The 16,568-nt window shown below is 38.1% G+C and overlaps 1 pseudogene; it reads right to left on the reverse strand.

The window, feature by feature from the left end:
* Positions 1-243: 243 nt before the first annotated feature.
* The window catches only part of LOC119506868, a 95,911-nt pseudogene continuing 79,586 nt past the window's right edge, over positions 244-16,568 (reverse strand).

Genomic DNA, 16,568 nt, shown 5'->3' on the forward strand with positions numbered 1-16,568 from the left:
GGAAACTGAGGCAAGAGACTAGAACCCAAAGGAAAAAGTGACAGGGAGTCTAAAGGCGAGGTGGGGAGGACCAGCATCATTCAGATCCTGAACCTGAAGGGGGTGAGAAGGAGACTTCCAGGTATTCCTTCCCTCCTGTCTTCTGGAAGGGTGAGCAGGGCAGGAGTGGGGCTGTGGTCAGGGGTGAGCTGTGAACAGCTCCATCTCATGGGATGTCTTCAAGGTAGCAAAGCTTGAGAGGCTTCAGTGTCTGCACCCATCTTGCTGGTTCCTCTGTCCCTGCCATGAAGGGGAGGCAAGGAAGGGGCTGGCAGCCTCATCCCCATTGGGCCTTCCCTGAGCCTTCTTGGGCACCTTCTGGTTCTTGAGCATCACGTAGGTGATGAACACTCCCACAGACAGGAAAAGTAAGAGGCCTGCGGCCAGCGGGATGGTAACAGCATAGGCTCGGGGTAGGAAATTCTTGTGGATGACATGCTGGCTGTCAATGAATGGCAAGAGAATCACTGAGATGGTGTGGTAGGTGAAGATGACCAGACTAACAGTGACAAAGCTGATTCCCACCCGTGGTCTGTTCCTGTGGCCAGTTCCCCGCTGCTCTGCTGCGAGAGTTGCAAGCCACTTCCTTCTTTGGTTATCTTTTGATGAGTGTTGGGTAGGAGAAGAAGGTCTTTTATTCTCCTGAAGTTATGCCTTGTTGATAGTTGTCTGCTTTCTATATAACTGCCTGCACCTCCAGTGACTAGCTTTAAGCTTGGTGTACAGAAGGTGCTCAGTAAATGCTAATTGAATTGATGAATGAATGAAAATGGTCCCAGGATCAGGATCTTCCAGTAGACAGTAAACCCTTAAATTCAGAGACCACAAATTATTAACTCTGTATCTCGAGGCCCAAACTGGGTGCTTGGCATGGAGTACATACTCTGTAGGTATTTAAAAGAAGGGACTCAGTCTATTCCCTCTTTACAAAGATTATTATTTACAGTTACTCTGTTTGATGATGATGGTTGTACTTTCACCATCAGGTTTTGTTGGTATACCATCTTCCCAAGTGAGTGTCCCGTGTGCTCCCCATTTCACCCCTGGACCTCCCATTCATGATCCCTGTAGGCTGGTTTCTTGTCTCACAGCTCTGCTGATCTGTTTTTTATTTTTATTTTTATTTTTATTTTTATTTTTATTTATTTTTATTTTTATTTTTTTTATTAAATTCAGTTTTATTGAAATACATTCACACACCATACAATCATCCATGATATACAATCCACTGTCCACAGTATGATAACATAGTTATGCGTTCATCACCACAATCTATCTCTGAACATTTTCCTTACATCAGAAAGAACCAGAACAAGAATAAAAAATAAAAGTGAAGAAAGAACACCCAAATCATCTCCCCATCCCACCCCGTTTGTCCTTTAGTTTTTATCCCCATTCCTCCACTCATCCATACACTAGATAAAGGGGGTGTGATCCACAAGGTCTTCACAATCACACTGTCACCCCTTGTAATCTACATTATTATATAATTGTCTTCAGGAGTCCAGACTGCTGGGTTGGAGTTTGGTAGTTTCAGGTATTTACTTCTAGCTATTCCAATACATTAAAGCCTAAGAGGTGTTATCTATATAGTGCATAAGAATGTCCACCAGAGTGACCTCTCGACTCCATTTGGAATCTCTCAGCCACTGAAACCATTTCGTCTCATTTTGCATCCCCCTTTTGGTCAAGAAGATACTCTCAGTCCCACGATGCCAGGTCCACATTCATCCACGGGAGTCATACTCTGCATTGCCAGGGAGATTTACAACCCTGGGAGTCGGGTCCCATGTAGGGGGGAGGGCAGCGAGTTCACCTGTCGAGATGGCTCAGTTAGAGAGAGAGAGGGCCACATCTGAGCAACAAAGAGGTACTCAGGGGGAGACTCTTAGGCACCATTACATACAACTTTAGACTCTCCTTTGTGGTAATGAGCTTCATAAGGGCAAGTCCCATGCTCGAGGGCTCAGCACATCAAACCGCCAGTCCCAATGTTTGTGACAACATCAACACCAGTCCAGGTGAGGATGTCCAACACATCCACACCTTCCCCCAGATCCTCGGGGCTGGGGAGGGGGAGGCTGTAAATATATTTTTTATTATCTGTCCAAATTACTCTGGGATGTGTCACTATTTCACTGCAGCCTATCTGCTGATCTGTTCTTAAAGTCACTGGTGCTGTCTTCCTAGTCAGATTCAGTGGTTATCTCTTAGCAGTTAGCCTTCTTGCTATTACCTTGTGGATTGGTACTTTTCCCTTAACTTGAGTCATCTGTCAGTGCTTTGTCCCTGCAAGTGTTCATAACCTCCTCAGCAATTAACTTTTTGCTCTCTTTTGCATGTCTTTCTTTTTTATCTTAACTATATGTTGGTGAACCATAAAAACTCAGGGTCAGATTGTTCCTCTCTAAGTACTTTCTTTCTCAGTATGATCTTTTAAAGCTCTCAGGTTCTGGTCAAATAAATACCTTCAGCTAACTTTAATACATTTGTCCTTGGATATCTGGCTGTTACTTAAAGTTCAACATATACGATGCTTAAGTCATCATTCTGGTCTTACCAGATCTCTCCAATTTCCCTTTACTATCTTGGTTCTACCTTTGTTTTATCTTTGTTTTCTCTGTCTTCATGCTCCATATCCAGCTAGTCACCAGGTGTGGTTCATCCTTCCTACACAGTTTTCAGCTTTATCCTGAGGATAAGCCAAGACATTCCCATGATTGGTGGGCCTATTTTCCATTTAATGATTAAGTCATTTATGAAAGGATTGATTAAACTGTTTATCTCTGAAGTGAGAAATATTTTTGTGCTGTTTAGCACAATGCCTTGTACACAGGAGGTGTTCAATAAATACTTGCGGAATAATTTGGTTCCACTTTGATTACTGAACACTAGGCAGCATACAAGTCTGTGGTAGTCTATTGTTTAATTTAATTCTAACCATGTATTAGGCTCAGGAGAACGTGGTGTTAATTTCGGGAAAACAATTAGCTTTTTCTAGGATGTGCCACATACTGCTTTCTTCAAAAATTAAATGACAGTCTGTGCTTCTTTTTAATTGTTATATTTAAAAGGTTTTAAAAATGTAAAAGGTGTATAGTAGTGCTTACATTTGGTATCAAATATAAGTGATTAATAATTCCATGTTCTCTGAATTCTTGTTTTGTTTCCTGTGTCAGAGATTTGAGACTATTAAGAGGCGATTAAGGAGGATATCCTTGAAGTCTCCTTCAGACCAAGAATCTCCCTCTTTTTGGTTCACTTAACTTAATGTGGGAGTTGCTTGTGATATTTTCTACATTTCACCTTCTGAGGTTATGGGCCCCATTCATATGTCATATCTCCCTCTCAGATGACTAAGTATGACTTTTATGAATTTTTCTTCACTTGTAGAATTTAATTTACATGAATAATTAGGAAAGGACCAAATGAAATCTCTCTCTCCCTAGACAAACAATCCTGTTAAGAAAATCAGCTGCAAACTTTTCCTTTAATGCTTTTTTCTTTGTACCTTTAAATTTATTGCTTGCTACAAAGAAGCAAAATAAAAAGAAATATAAGGCACTACAATGTACTGCTATTTTGCATATTGATATCTGAATAATTACCTTAGGGCATATTGAATTATAATATGAAATACTATTCTCTCAAGACGTTATCTTAAAATATTTTACTTATTTAGCATACAGTTCAATATTTTAGAATTATGTAAAGAGCATGGTTGTTAACCAACACGAAGAGTGCTGGCAGAAACGAAAAATTAGACAGACCTAATAGGAAAAGGGAATTGTTCCTAGAATGTTACAGTATTTAAATACTGTTGCTATATAGCTGGTCAATTATAATAACCGACACAGTAAAATAGAAGAAGGCAGTAATTCTGTACAGATGGTTAATGTGTGCATATTTTTCCTTTAAAGTATATTTCACATTGAATTCTGCTTGATATTCTTACTTGGAATCTTCTCCTTTTAAGTCCCATTCACGCACAGCCAGCAGTCAGTATCCTTTTACAATACAAAGGCCTGAAATAGATACCATAAGAATAGTGCCAAAAAAATGAAAAATTGTGGTTGCTGGAGGACAAAGATGGCAAAATAACTCAATATCCAGCTCTGGAATAGAATTGGTTAAAATCCAGGTGTGCAGTACAGGCTGATGTGGGGCGATGGACCTGGGTACCTAATTCTTAGAAGTTGCTCCAAAAAGGCCAGTAGGGACATGTGTTCCCACACAATCCTGGACCCAGTAGGAAGCCCACCAATGCCACTAGCATTGTGGCAAAGCTGAACTTATTGGGGCTTTAGAGCGGGAGCGGTGGGTTTGAGTTTTGCGATTCCACGGGCCGTGTGACTGTGGCCAAGTTATTTAAACGGTGTTTCCTGATCTGCATTATCACAGATCACTATTACTATTACTATCATTAGTATTGCTGTTATGCTGAAATGAGAGCAGATCTTTGCATTCATAAAATAAATTTACTGCTGGTAGACTGTTCATTACAACTGTTAAAACCAGAGACTGTAGCATGGATTCCAGAAGGAAGGATAAATGAAAGCAAACCTTTATTATAGATCTTAGGTTATAAAGTGTGTGTGTGCTTCTTAAAAACAGTTTTCACAATGTCTCCTTAAATATTTAGAAATTTAAGGAGATTATACATATTTGTTTAAAAAATAATTTTCAATCATGAGGCCATTTTGTGACCATGAAGTTCTTCTATTCGTCTTGTTCATCATAAAATTGGTCAATTTTATTTTTAATGCACTGAATTAGTTATTTCTCAGTTTCTGCCATGTGAGGGGAGTGGCATTATTATCCTAATTTTACAGATGAAGAAACCTACATGCAGGTTAAACAACATGATTGATATTACATATCATACTTGGAAAAAGCAAAAATGGGGTTGAGCTACTGTCTTCCCTTGATCTTGCAGGCGTCACTACTTTTCATGTTGCTGCTATAAAAAAGAACATTAGACAGTTTGTACCACAGGCAACTAAGGATCGGTATTTAGCATGTCTTCTGCTAACTGACCAAAAACTGAATCGACTTCTACTGTATTATCAAATCATTTTTGCAAAATGGATCTATTGGACTTTTGCATTTATTAGTGCTTTAGCCAGTTCCTCCTCAATTGCAGCAGCAAGATGGCAAAAAGGAATGTAAGTTGTCATGTGTTAAAAATCAATTGAAATAACATTTCAACCTTCAGTGGCAGCAAATTCCTTGAGAGAATGAAACGAAATCCTGGTGATATCAGTGATCGTAATGTCTGTTGCTGCTTTTCTAATCAGTTAAATGCATGATTCTTAAGGTCTGCCAAATTTATATTTTGCTATCTGGATGTCCCCTTCCTCTGACCTTTTCTCTCTTTCCTATACCTCATTTCTTATTCACCTTCTTCTTTCATGGCTTAGTTCCTCTTGTCACAGAGGAAATCTATCCCAAATCAACTTATACTTAGGCTGCTTAAACATTTTCATGTTATTAGAAGACCAAATAATGCTACATCCAAAGAAATAAATCTCTATTAGTGTAATTTCAGGCACCATGGAACCTGGGTGGGAAAAGTATTTTGCTGTTGCCATGGTCTTCAGCCACACCTCAAATTACGAGTTACATCCACTTTCCTTCTCCAAAAGCCTGGCTCTGCTCTTACCTGTTTTCTGTGTAGATGTGTTTAATTGTGATTCTGTGGAAATACACACTCATAATCTAATGAGGAATGAGAGTTTATGGTCAACTACTATTTTAGAGGGATGACCAAAGTGCTAAGTCAGAAAGAATAGGGAGTGATTAAATCTGCCTGTGTATAGATGGAGAAAGTTTGATGGATGGAAAGAAGTAGGCTGAGAGTAATGTGAAGAGAAACTTGAAAATGGGTAGTATGTTTAGGGGTTGTCCAATGTGTGATATGGCAGATATGTGAGGAGATAAATGAGAGCAACAGGTAGAAACCAGGTTGTGAAGGGAATTGAATGCCATGCCAGAGTTTGGACTTGAGCCTGTGGGCAGTGAGGCTCTGCTAGGTTCCTCAATCTTGTGTTCCCATAACCACCAGAGCTCCACAGGTGGAGCTCTGCACCACCCTAGAAATGTGGGAAAAGCGTAGTGTTTTAGAACCAGAGTACTGTGTTTAAAGCCTCATAAATGCTGTATGATCTTGGGCAAGTAACTGAAACACAGAAGGGTTTACCTAGTTACCCTGCTTAAAAAACTTCAATAGTGTAGCATCTTGGAGTTTAAACTGGCATGGTCTAGTTAAAAAGAGTGCGACGATGTGCACTAGAACTGGAGCTGGTAACTAGTCCTTTTCACTAGGGTGAGACATAAGTGGAGCATGGCTGCTGGAAAAAGCCTCTTGTGGCAGGCAGACCAGGTAGTCCAGAAAATATGGAAAAGATAGTAACTCAAATATCATCGCTTCTAGAAAGCATCTCACGGTCAGTTATTTGCAGCCACCACTAGGCTTCCAAAGTTTGCTCTACATGACTTTATCATAGTAGTCATTGTGTTTTATTGGTGTTACTTATATGCATATTGTACTTTTAAAATGTTCTTTTGGCGCTTTAGCTAGTGCCAGGAGAAAAGGTTTACTTACATCTACTAGGCTATAGAGAGAAGGGCATCAAGGAAACTAAGAGTTGGAAATGTACCCAAGCTCAAGAGGGATAGGAACTAAGTAATAAAAAGCCACCAAAAATCCAGGCATCTTTCTCCTTCTGCAGTCTCCTTCTCACTCTTATTCTGCAGACCAGCCTCTTGGCTTCTCGATCCCCAAGTGTCAAATCAAAGTTTACATGATTTTCAGTTCTAGCCATCTAAATAGACTAACTGGCTATCTCTGAATCTCAGTTTGGAATTCTCTGGAGAAATTGAGTCTTTTGGTTCAACCTTATTTCAGATATCCATCCTTGTCCAATCCATTGTGTCCAGGGGAATGGAATCACATAATCCCAACTTGTGAATGGGAGACAACTCTCAGGGCAGGGAGAGTTGGTCTGGACAAACATCTTGAAGGTTTTCATTACGTTGATTATATGTTCCTGTCAGACTAGGGACTGTGCTTTATTGATATTTTTGTCACTAACACTTTGTATACTATTTTAGAAATACCTAATGAGCATTGATATATTGTTGTTGGATGAATAAATCACTCCTGGCTAATTCTTCATAACTATAATTAATATTTGCAGAGAGTATTATATTTTGAAGGGTATGTTCACAAACAGCTCATTACAACCTCCCAATAATCTTGTGAGTATCTAGATTTACAATCCATTTCTGAGAGGAAGAAATTGAAAATCAAGACCATGAAGTACTGAAGTGGCAGTGTGGAATAGACTGGGATTGAGCAAGGCTGGTGTTCTGGTTTGGATATATTATGTCTTCCAGAAAAAAGTCATATTCTTTAATGCAATCTTGTGGGGGCAGAGTTATTAATCTTTTTGATTAGGGTGTGACCTCTTAATTGAATGTTTCCATGGATATTTGACTCCGCCCATTCAGGTAGGTCTTGATTAGTTTACTGGAGTTCTTTAAAAGGATCTTGCACAGAGAGCAGAGGGAGGAAAATGCCCTGGGATATGCTAAGCCAAGACCCAGACGCTTGCTGACACTTTGAGATGCTAGCCCAGAGTTTGCTCCCGAGAAGCTAAGAGAGGACAAAATGCCCCAAGAGCAGCTGAAAGAGACACTTTGGAGAGAGATGCTTGGAGTTGCAGACAAAAGGACATTTGGAGATTCTAAGCTAAGGATGAGGTGTTCCAGACACCATCGGCCTCTCTTCAGTAAAGGTATCCTCTTGTTGGTGCCTGTATTAGTTAGGGTTCTCCTTGGAAACAGAATCAATGAGAGATGTCTCTTATTATCAAATTGTAAAAGTGACTCACGCAACTGCGGGAGCGCACGAGTCCAAATTCTGCAGAGCCGTCAACAAGCTGTCAACTCCAAGGAAGACGTCCGACGAACTCCTCGGGAAATGAACCGACAACTTTGACGAACTCCTCAGGAAACGAACTGGCAACTTTGAAGAACTCCTCAGGAAACGAACCGACAACTTTGACGAACTCCTCAGGAAACGAACTGGCAACTTCGACGAGCTCCCCAGGAAAAGCTTCACTGAGCAGCTGAAGAAGAAGTGAAGGTTCTCTAACTGTCCGGCTTATAAGCCTCCAACTGATCACCCGGACCAAATCCAGCCAATTGCACTCTCTCACTGTGGAAGCACGCCCCTTGATGAGTCATCAGTCAGCTGCAGTCAATTGACTGATGATCCGACAACCAACCAGCCTCAAATAGCCTCACAGGAATCGTCAGGCCAGCGCCCTCTTGACCAGACAGCTAGGCCACCTAGCCAAGTTGACACATGAACCCAGCCATCACAGTGCCTTAGTTTGGATACTTTTATGGCCGTAGAACTGTAATTTATAGCCAAATAAACCCCTTTTATAAATGCCAATCCATTTCTGGTGTTTTGCATAATGGCAGCATTAGAAAACTGGAACAGCTGGGGTCTGGAGAACCAGTTAGAAGTGCATTGTAATTATCCAGGTGATAGACAGTTAAGGGCTGGTCCAGGACAGTGGCAGTGGGATTGAGGAGGCAACTAAGAATTCTAGAGACATTACAAAGTTAAATCTGGAGGATTTGGTGACCAATTTGTTGTAAACAGAGAGAGATATTAATATATTACATTAATCAAAATAGCATCTATATACATTTAGCATATTTAAATAATATGCATTTAATTAAAAGACAATGCCATGTTGTGGTCATATGGAATTTCAGATCTCTTGCAATAACTAAATGTCTCCCAGGGATCCCCAGCCTATAGACTGAGACTCTGAGACAAGTATTGAGCACTCTCCTATATCAGAAATGAAAGTTAGGTTGAGCTAGAAAGAAAAGCCAAACCACAAATGATAAAATGATAGGGACAAATGGCAGCTGGCCAATGGTGGGAACAAGTCAGGATCCAAGTGTCGGTCAGCATAAAGAATATGGAATTTTTGGCTCAAACTCTTAGGTAACATTGTGACCACGAGTCGCCCTACAAGAGTCACTGTTTTAGTTTCCTGGCTGCTCAAACAAATACATACAAGGGGTTGGCTTAAACAGTGGGAATTTATTGGGGTCTAGAAGTCTAAAATTGATGTGTCAGCAAGTGATGATTTCTCCCCAAAGACTGTAGCATTCTAGGGCTGTCTGTTGGTGATCCTTGGTCCTTGGCTATTTTTGTCACATGGCAGTGCATATGGCAGTGTCTTCTCCTTTATCTCCCAGGTTCTGTTGACTACCAGCTTCTGGCTGCTCCCTGTGGCTTCTCTTTCCATGTTCAATTTACTTTACTTACAAGGACTTCAGCCATATTGGGTTAAGGCCCATTTTCATTTAGTTTGGATACAACTTAAATGATAATGTCTTCAAAAGTCCTATTTACCAATGGATTCATACCCACAGGACCAAGGGTGGGACCTGGACATGGCTTTTGTGGGAGAAATGATTCAGTCCCCAAAAGTCATTAGTTTAGAGTCTTTTCCTGTAGGTTTTCCAATTAACTAGCATTGTAATAGTCCCACCAGCATTTTAACTGTCCTATTTACATAGCTTGACTAAGATGCACAGGCTCTAACTCTGGTTTGGAATCCTCAGAGTGTGCTCAGGCATGGCTCAGACAACAACAACAATATTAATATGGATTAGGTGCTTTACATGTGCCAGACACTGCAGTAACCTCTTACATGCCTTATCTCCTTTCATCATCACAACACACCTCTGAGGATGGTGCTCTTATTATTCCCATTGTACATACCAGAAAACCAAGGCAAAAATTGGGTAAATTACTTTATCAATGTAATAAGCTAGAATTCAAACTCAAGTTCATCTGACTCCAGAATCAAACTTCGCACTGCTACACTATGCTGGTAGGCATGTATTCCCCTCCACATGATGCCCCTGAATCTGTGCTTATGATTATTGTCAGATAATTGTTTTACATCACTAGCTAATCCATCTAGTTTTAGGGTGATCAGGGTTAAACTAACTAGAGAAGCCTCCACATAATGCAATGCTTTTTGTCACATAATAAGTAATTATGAGAAACATGATAGTGTCTAAGATTATGAAAATACTAAATTCTATAAAACAATGGTAGATGCATTAATCTCCTGATTTTCATTTAAAAGTACATTAAAGACCTCCTAGACATCTGAACTGAACATGCATGGATTTAGTTTTTAATTACAGCAAAATTGACGTATTTGTCTATTAATAAAAATGGAACGTTTACAGTTATGTAAAAGACTGCAAAACTATCTTGAGTAAAGTGGTTTTGTTTTGTTTTTCAGATGTCATGGCAACAATGGAAATTTATGGGTAATTTATTGAATTTTTTCATTTATTTGTGGAGAACTAACTCAAAGTAATAAAATAGATCTTGATTTCTAGGTACATTTTTGAAACAAAAGATTCTAAAAAATATGGCCATCTATGCATAAATTTCAGATAGAATAATAATTTATCATAAAGTTGTAAGGTTCTAAAAATAGGCAAAATATTAAAATATTAAGAGGTGGATTCTGATATTATTTATCAGCTGGCTACTGATTATCTTTAGATGAAGGGGAAGAGAAAAGATTAAATAGCCAGCTCACAATGACAATTAAACAAAGATTGCTGAAATTCAGTCTTTAGGAGCTTCTGTGAAATAAGATAGTAAAGGTTAAAATTAAATGCAAATACTTAAGAGGTATTTTGAACATTTCCCCCAGGAAATAAGACAATAAATATAAAGTAGGAGATATATAAACAATGATGAAATAATAATTTGTTTGTCCTGATTATTTGTTTGCCTTTAGTAATTTTTAAAAGATTTATGAGTCTGTATCTTTGTACTTCAGCGACAAGTAGATTCATTATGATCATTAGTTTCCTGTGGTGTTGTTCTATCAGGTACATTTTCATCAGGACTGCTGGTGAAATTATCAACCATAATATTAAGATGAGAATAAACAACAGATTCTTTCCTTACGCAATCAATTCAAATTTTCATTTCATTAAAGAGTAAGATGGCAATGTTACTAAATTGCTATTTAGACTATTACCAGTCTGTGTTAATAGTCTTAATTTATCAACATTTATTTTAACCTTTGCTATAAAGCTCTGCAAATAAAACTGTTATTAATTTTTAGGTAAAAACAAAATTAATATTTTGTGCTTGAGTTCTTTTATCACAGTCTGTTCTTAGCAGTAGGTTAAGTTCTTGAAATCTTTTTTCTTATGTGTGCCTTCTATGCAAGTCCAACCTGGCAGTTTCTTACTTACATATCTAGGTATTTAAAACTTTTAAACAAGAACTCTGCTCAAGTGTGCTGAATACTGAGCTATAATTCTGGAAGGAGCCTGGGCTTTTGGATTTAGAAGAACTGAGTTTAAAGACTTGCTCTTCCCATTACAACTCAAATAAGTTGGGGTGCTCTCTCTAATCCTCACTTTCCTTGTCTGTGCAATGGGTATAAGGATACCTGTCTTGTAGGCACTTAAAAAATGACAATATTTATCATGTAACCTAAATTTAACTAGAATGACTAACTATAAAGTTGGTCTTTTGATTTTTCCATGTGGTTTTGAAGGCCAAGCAGACATTTTATTTCTCCAAATGTGGTGTCAGTGCAAAATAGGGCCTGGATTTTTTACATGGTAAACACTCCACGGCTATCCTGCCCACTCTGGTTCATTAGTCAAAAAGAATAAAATTGAAATCTTAAGTTTAATCCACTCCAAATCACTGGATGTTTGTTTGATTACATGATTTTAATTATGAGTCTCCCTTTTAGTTTACACAAAGCTATGAAAAACTGTGCTATGAAAAGTTGTGTTGTATGAATTGTCACACAACACGGTCTTTAGTCCATTGTTAGTATAGACTCTACCATCTCAACAAACTAGCAAATATTTTACAGCGAAATACATGAATACATAAGGGTGTGGGTGGCAGAGTCTTAATGTAGGTACTGGATCCATCTGGTGAAATGTTTCATCCAAACCTTCCTTGGAAGCCATTATGCTCCATGGGGAGAGGGGCTTTCCAGCCAAAATGATTAATTAGTGTCCTGTGAAGCCTAAAGCTGTTTTACTGTTTCTCTGGGCTCCCTCCCACAATTTTACCCATGTCTTCTGATTGGTCCGTGGTTACAGTAAGTCTTACTTTCTGATCGTTAAATAATCATGTTCATGGGAGATGTGCAACTGATAAAAACCCCAAATGCCTTTACAAGGAAGGTCTCTTGGTGAACAGTGGGATCACCAATCACTCTGATTCTTTATGGACATGACAAGGTTCAAATCAATCCTGCAGCTTGGCCTTGGAATAAATTTATAAGCCAGGAAATCAGGCCTAATAAGACAAAAGATAATTTTAGTTTCAGATTTCTTAATTTTAAGAACCATTTTAAATAAGAATTATGTTGAGGAAATTCTAAAGATCGTTGAATGCATTCGTTCACTGCAAAAATTATTGAGAGTCCCCTCTATGCCAGACCTTGACTGAGCCCTGTGAGTGACATTGGTTTTGTCCTCAAAGGTAATAAAGATATATAAATATATATAAATAGTGACGAATAGAGTTTAAAACATCATAAGACAGAAGTGGATAAAGTGTTATGGGTGTTCAAGGATGAACATAAAATGCCACACACAGTGCCAGGCACAGAGTTCTCAATAAAATTTAATTCCTTTCCCTTGAGGGAAAGATTACTTTGTGTTTATTATAGGTCTCTGTGTGTGTGTGTGTGTGTGTGTGTGTGTGTGTGTTCAGGAACAATGAAATGCTTTATGAAAAAAGAGGTCTACTGGATTTGGATATTGAAAGATTGGGTTAAAGACATTCCAGGCAAAGGAAATAGTATAAGTTAAAAATAGAGGCAGGAAAATGTGCAGGGCAAATCCAATTATTTAGCTTCCTGGAGCACTGTTTGTGGTGGAGATTGTGAGGAATAGGGTTTGAGAAAAGTTTAAAGGTTGTGGTGGTGTTTAAGTGAGTGTTCCCTGGATCATCTCACAACAGAGTCAATTCTGGCCATATTTTTGACTTTGTATGCCTGAAAACCATGTAAACTTCTGTACATAAATAAAGGAAAACATATTAAAAAATACTATGCTCCAGTTTCTGTTTGCAGACATCTGGTATACCACACGACTGCTGAAAACCAGTAGAACATTTAATAAATATGATGTCAAAATTCCTGGGAAAATTACATCTGAGACTCATGCTGCCCTAATGTATCAGTATGGATAGGTAACATTATGCTGCAATAACAAACAAATCCCTGAATCTCCGTGGCTTAACCCACAAGTGTTTCTTTCTCACTTATACCAAGTGTGCTGTACTCCTAGTATTGGCCCAGCATTCCAGGCTGCTTTGATATTATGACTCTTCCTTATCTAAAGGTACTCCCAGGATTTCCATAGTAGAGAAAGAATAGACTGGACAATGAAGCACCAGCCATAAAATGCTTCTGCATGGACCCATATCGTATGTCACTTGCACTTATATTTCACTGGATGAAGTGAGTTATTTTGCTTTGCCCTCCTGTCCATCTTTTCTTCACATTGTTAATTTCTGGAAAACAAAGATTTGATTTTGTTTATATTTCTATCCCCCATGCTTGGCAAACAGTAGTCCTTCAATAAATGCTTTTAATTTTATCTTTCTTTTAATTATTCAAATACACATATACTATAGGATCAATGTAAGCATTAAAACACCCCAAAGCTGAATAAAAAGGAAAGTGAAAGTAACCCTTCTAAAAGTGTTTCAAGAGTAAAAGAATGCAAGATCAATTTCCGCCTCTTTAGAACAGCGCACAAGATCCTTATTCTCTGGTCCCAACTTATGCTTTCAGTCCATTTTTTAGTATTTACCCACATAGATCATGCTCTAGTAAACACATTTCCCAAATACCATATTCTTTCACAGCATTATGCCCTTCCCTTGCTATTTTCTTTGACTGGAATTTCTATTCAGTTTTTCTCCACTGGTCGAGTTTCCTTTTTAAAGGCTTATATTCCTCTTGACAATCCGACCTCCTTCCAGGCTCGACTAACACCTTGCACAGACTTCTACCACCAATTGTCCTGTCTGTTTCCACTCTCAGAGGATCCTACCCATCTGAAATACTCAGTGCCCTTCCTAGAGTCTGAGGGAATGGAAGTGCTCCTCCATCATATGTCCACCACTGCCTTTTATCCTCGTTATTTCTCTCTCTGCTTCTTCCCATCAGCTTATCTATGCACTCTATGCTTTCCTGTTCTGCAAAAGTCCTTATCTGATCCACTGGGCATAGGTTTAGCTCCCTTCTCTACTTTACACCCAAACATCTTGAAAGAATTGCCCATACTTGCCTTCCCTACTTTCTCACTCTCAGCCACTCTGACAAATTACTACTGGCTTATGCTCTTACAACTTCAAGAAATGTTCTAGAAAAATCTCAAAAATTACCTAAATGCCAATTCTGATTGAAATGTTTCAGTTCTTAATTTGCATGTCCCCTCTGCTGTATTTTGAATATATGAATTTTTAAAAATTAATTAATTATATGCACCTCTTGCAATAGTTACCCCATTTGCCCCCACTTCATCCCAATTCCTGCTCCTCAAAGGGGACTTGTTTTAAGTCTTTTAACGATTTCTTCTAGTGGTAACTTCTGTATCTAAAAATAGTATGAATAGCTATTTCTTGATGTATTTTAAAATATAATCAATTAAATTTCTCCACAATTTGCTTATGTTTAGCACCTCCATTTTTCAATTCCTCTTGTATGTCTCTCAGAAGAGTTATATTGCTACTTTGGTTATATTACTATTGTTGGTTCTTTTATTGTTACCTTTGTAACTTTAATTAATATACATACACAATTATTCTCTCTTAACTCCTCTTTGTAAGATACTAGCACTCCCTTAGTTTCCCTTCCATTTCCCAGTTCCTGACAGTATATTTTTTAGTTCTACCTTGTCAAATTCTATTCAATGGAAATCTTCATGTATGTTTCCTTGTTCACATGTGAGGATTTCTTGAGAATGTGTGTATGTAAAAATGAAATTTCTAGTTTCTTTTTTATGAGCTACCTCAACTTTAGTAGATACTTCTTTCCACAATGGTAGGACACATTTGTACCTTTAACAGAAGAAGTTGAGAGTTCTTATTTCTTTCTATCCTTGCCAATTTCTGGTATTATCAGACTTAATTTTTGCCAAAATGGTGGGTATGAAATGAGATATCATTGTCTTTATTAATGTTCTAATATTCTCAAATTTATGGGCATCCATGGTCCAGTTTTTCCCTTAAAAAATTCTTTCATTGTCATTTTTCCAGTGTTTTGGGAGGGAGTTGAATGTATGTTAGATCAGCTATGTTTTACTGGAAGTACTCTCAGTTAATTATGTTTCATTACAATGGTGCTTTCCTAGATGCATGTGGCTCTATGTTACTGAAGACAGCATGCCCATGGCATAATCTCTCCTACTTTATCCCTTTGTTAGATCTACTCTGATCCAAAAATTGAGACATCTCCATGTGTGAGCTTTGGCCTTGCTTTTATTTCCTCCTTTATAGAATGAAGTGTTAGACTGGATTTTTTTTCTTAAGTTTTGCTGATCAACAGACCCACCAATCTTTAATTCTCCCTAAAATTTAAGGGGCAAAATCAAAAGCAGAAGTTTTTTTTGCTTTCTCAAATCACTTAAGATCACTTAAGATCACTAATGGCCTCCATTCCAATGGCTTTTTCTTAGTTCTTATCATTTCTGGCTTCTTCACAGCATTTGATGGTGTTTACTGTTTCATCCTTAAAATTCTCTCATCCCTTGTTTATTTTTTTTTGAATGCAATTTTATTGAGGTATATTCACATACTGTACAATCCATTTAAAGTATACAATCAGTGGCTCAATGGCATCACATAGAATCAATTTTAGAACATTTTCATTACTTTAAAAACAGAGAGAGAGAGAGAGAAAACCCAAAACATCCCATACCCCTATCCCTCCCCATCATTGACCCCTAGCACTGGTGTGGTACATTGTTACTGTTGATGAAAGAATATTAAGATATTACTGTTAACTGTAGTCCATTGTTTGTAATAGGTGTGTTTTTTCCAATATACCACCCTAGTATTAATTCCTTGTAATAGTTTTGTACACTTTTTCTAGCTCATGGAACAAATTTCTTATATTTGTACTGTTAATCTCAGTCATTGTTCACCATAAGATTTACTGTGTTACATGTTTTAATCTCTAGCTTTCCTTCTGGTGGCATATATGACTTTAAACTTCCCTTATCAACCACATTCACACAAAATTCAGCACTGTTAATTATACTTACAAGAATGTGCTACCATCACCTCTATCCATTTCCACACATTTAAATTCAACCTAGTTAAAATTTCTGCACATCTTAATCAGTGGCTCCCCATTCTCTTGTCTCATTCTATCTCCTGGTAACCTATACTCATCCATTGTTTTTTCTTT

The sequence above is a fragment of the Choloepus didactylus genome, chromosome 12 (assembly GCF_015220235.1).
Source record: "Choloepus didactylus isolate mChoDid1 chromosome 12, mChoDid1.pri, whole genome shotgun sequence".
Lineage (NCBI taxonomy): Eukaryota > Metazoa > Chordata > Mammalia > Pilosa > Megalonychidae > Choloepus > Choloepus didactylus.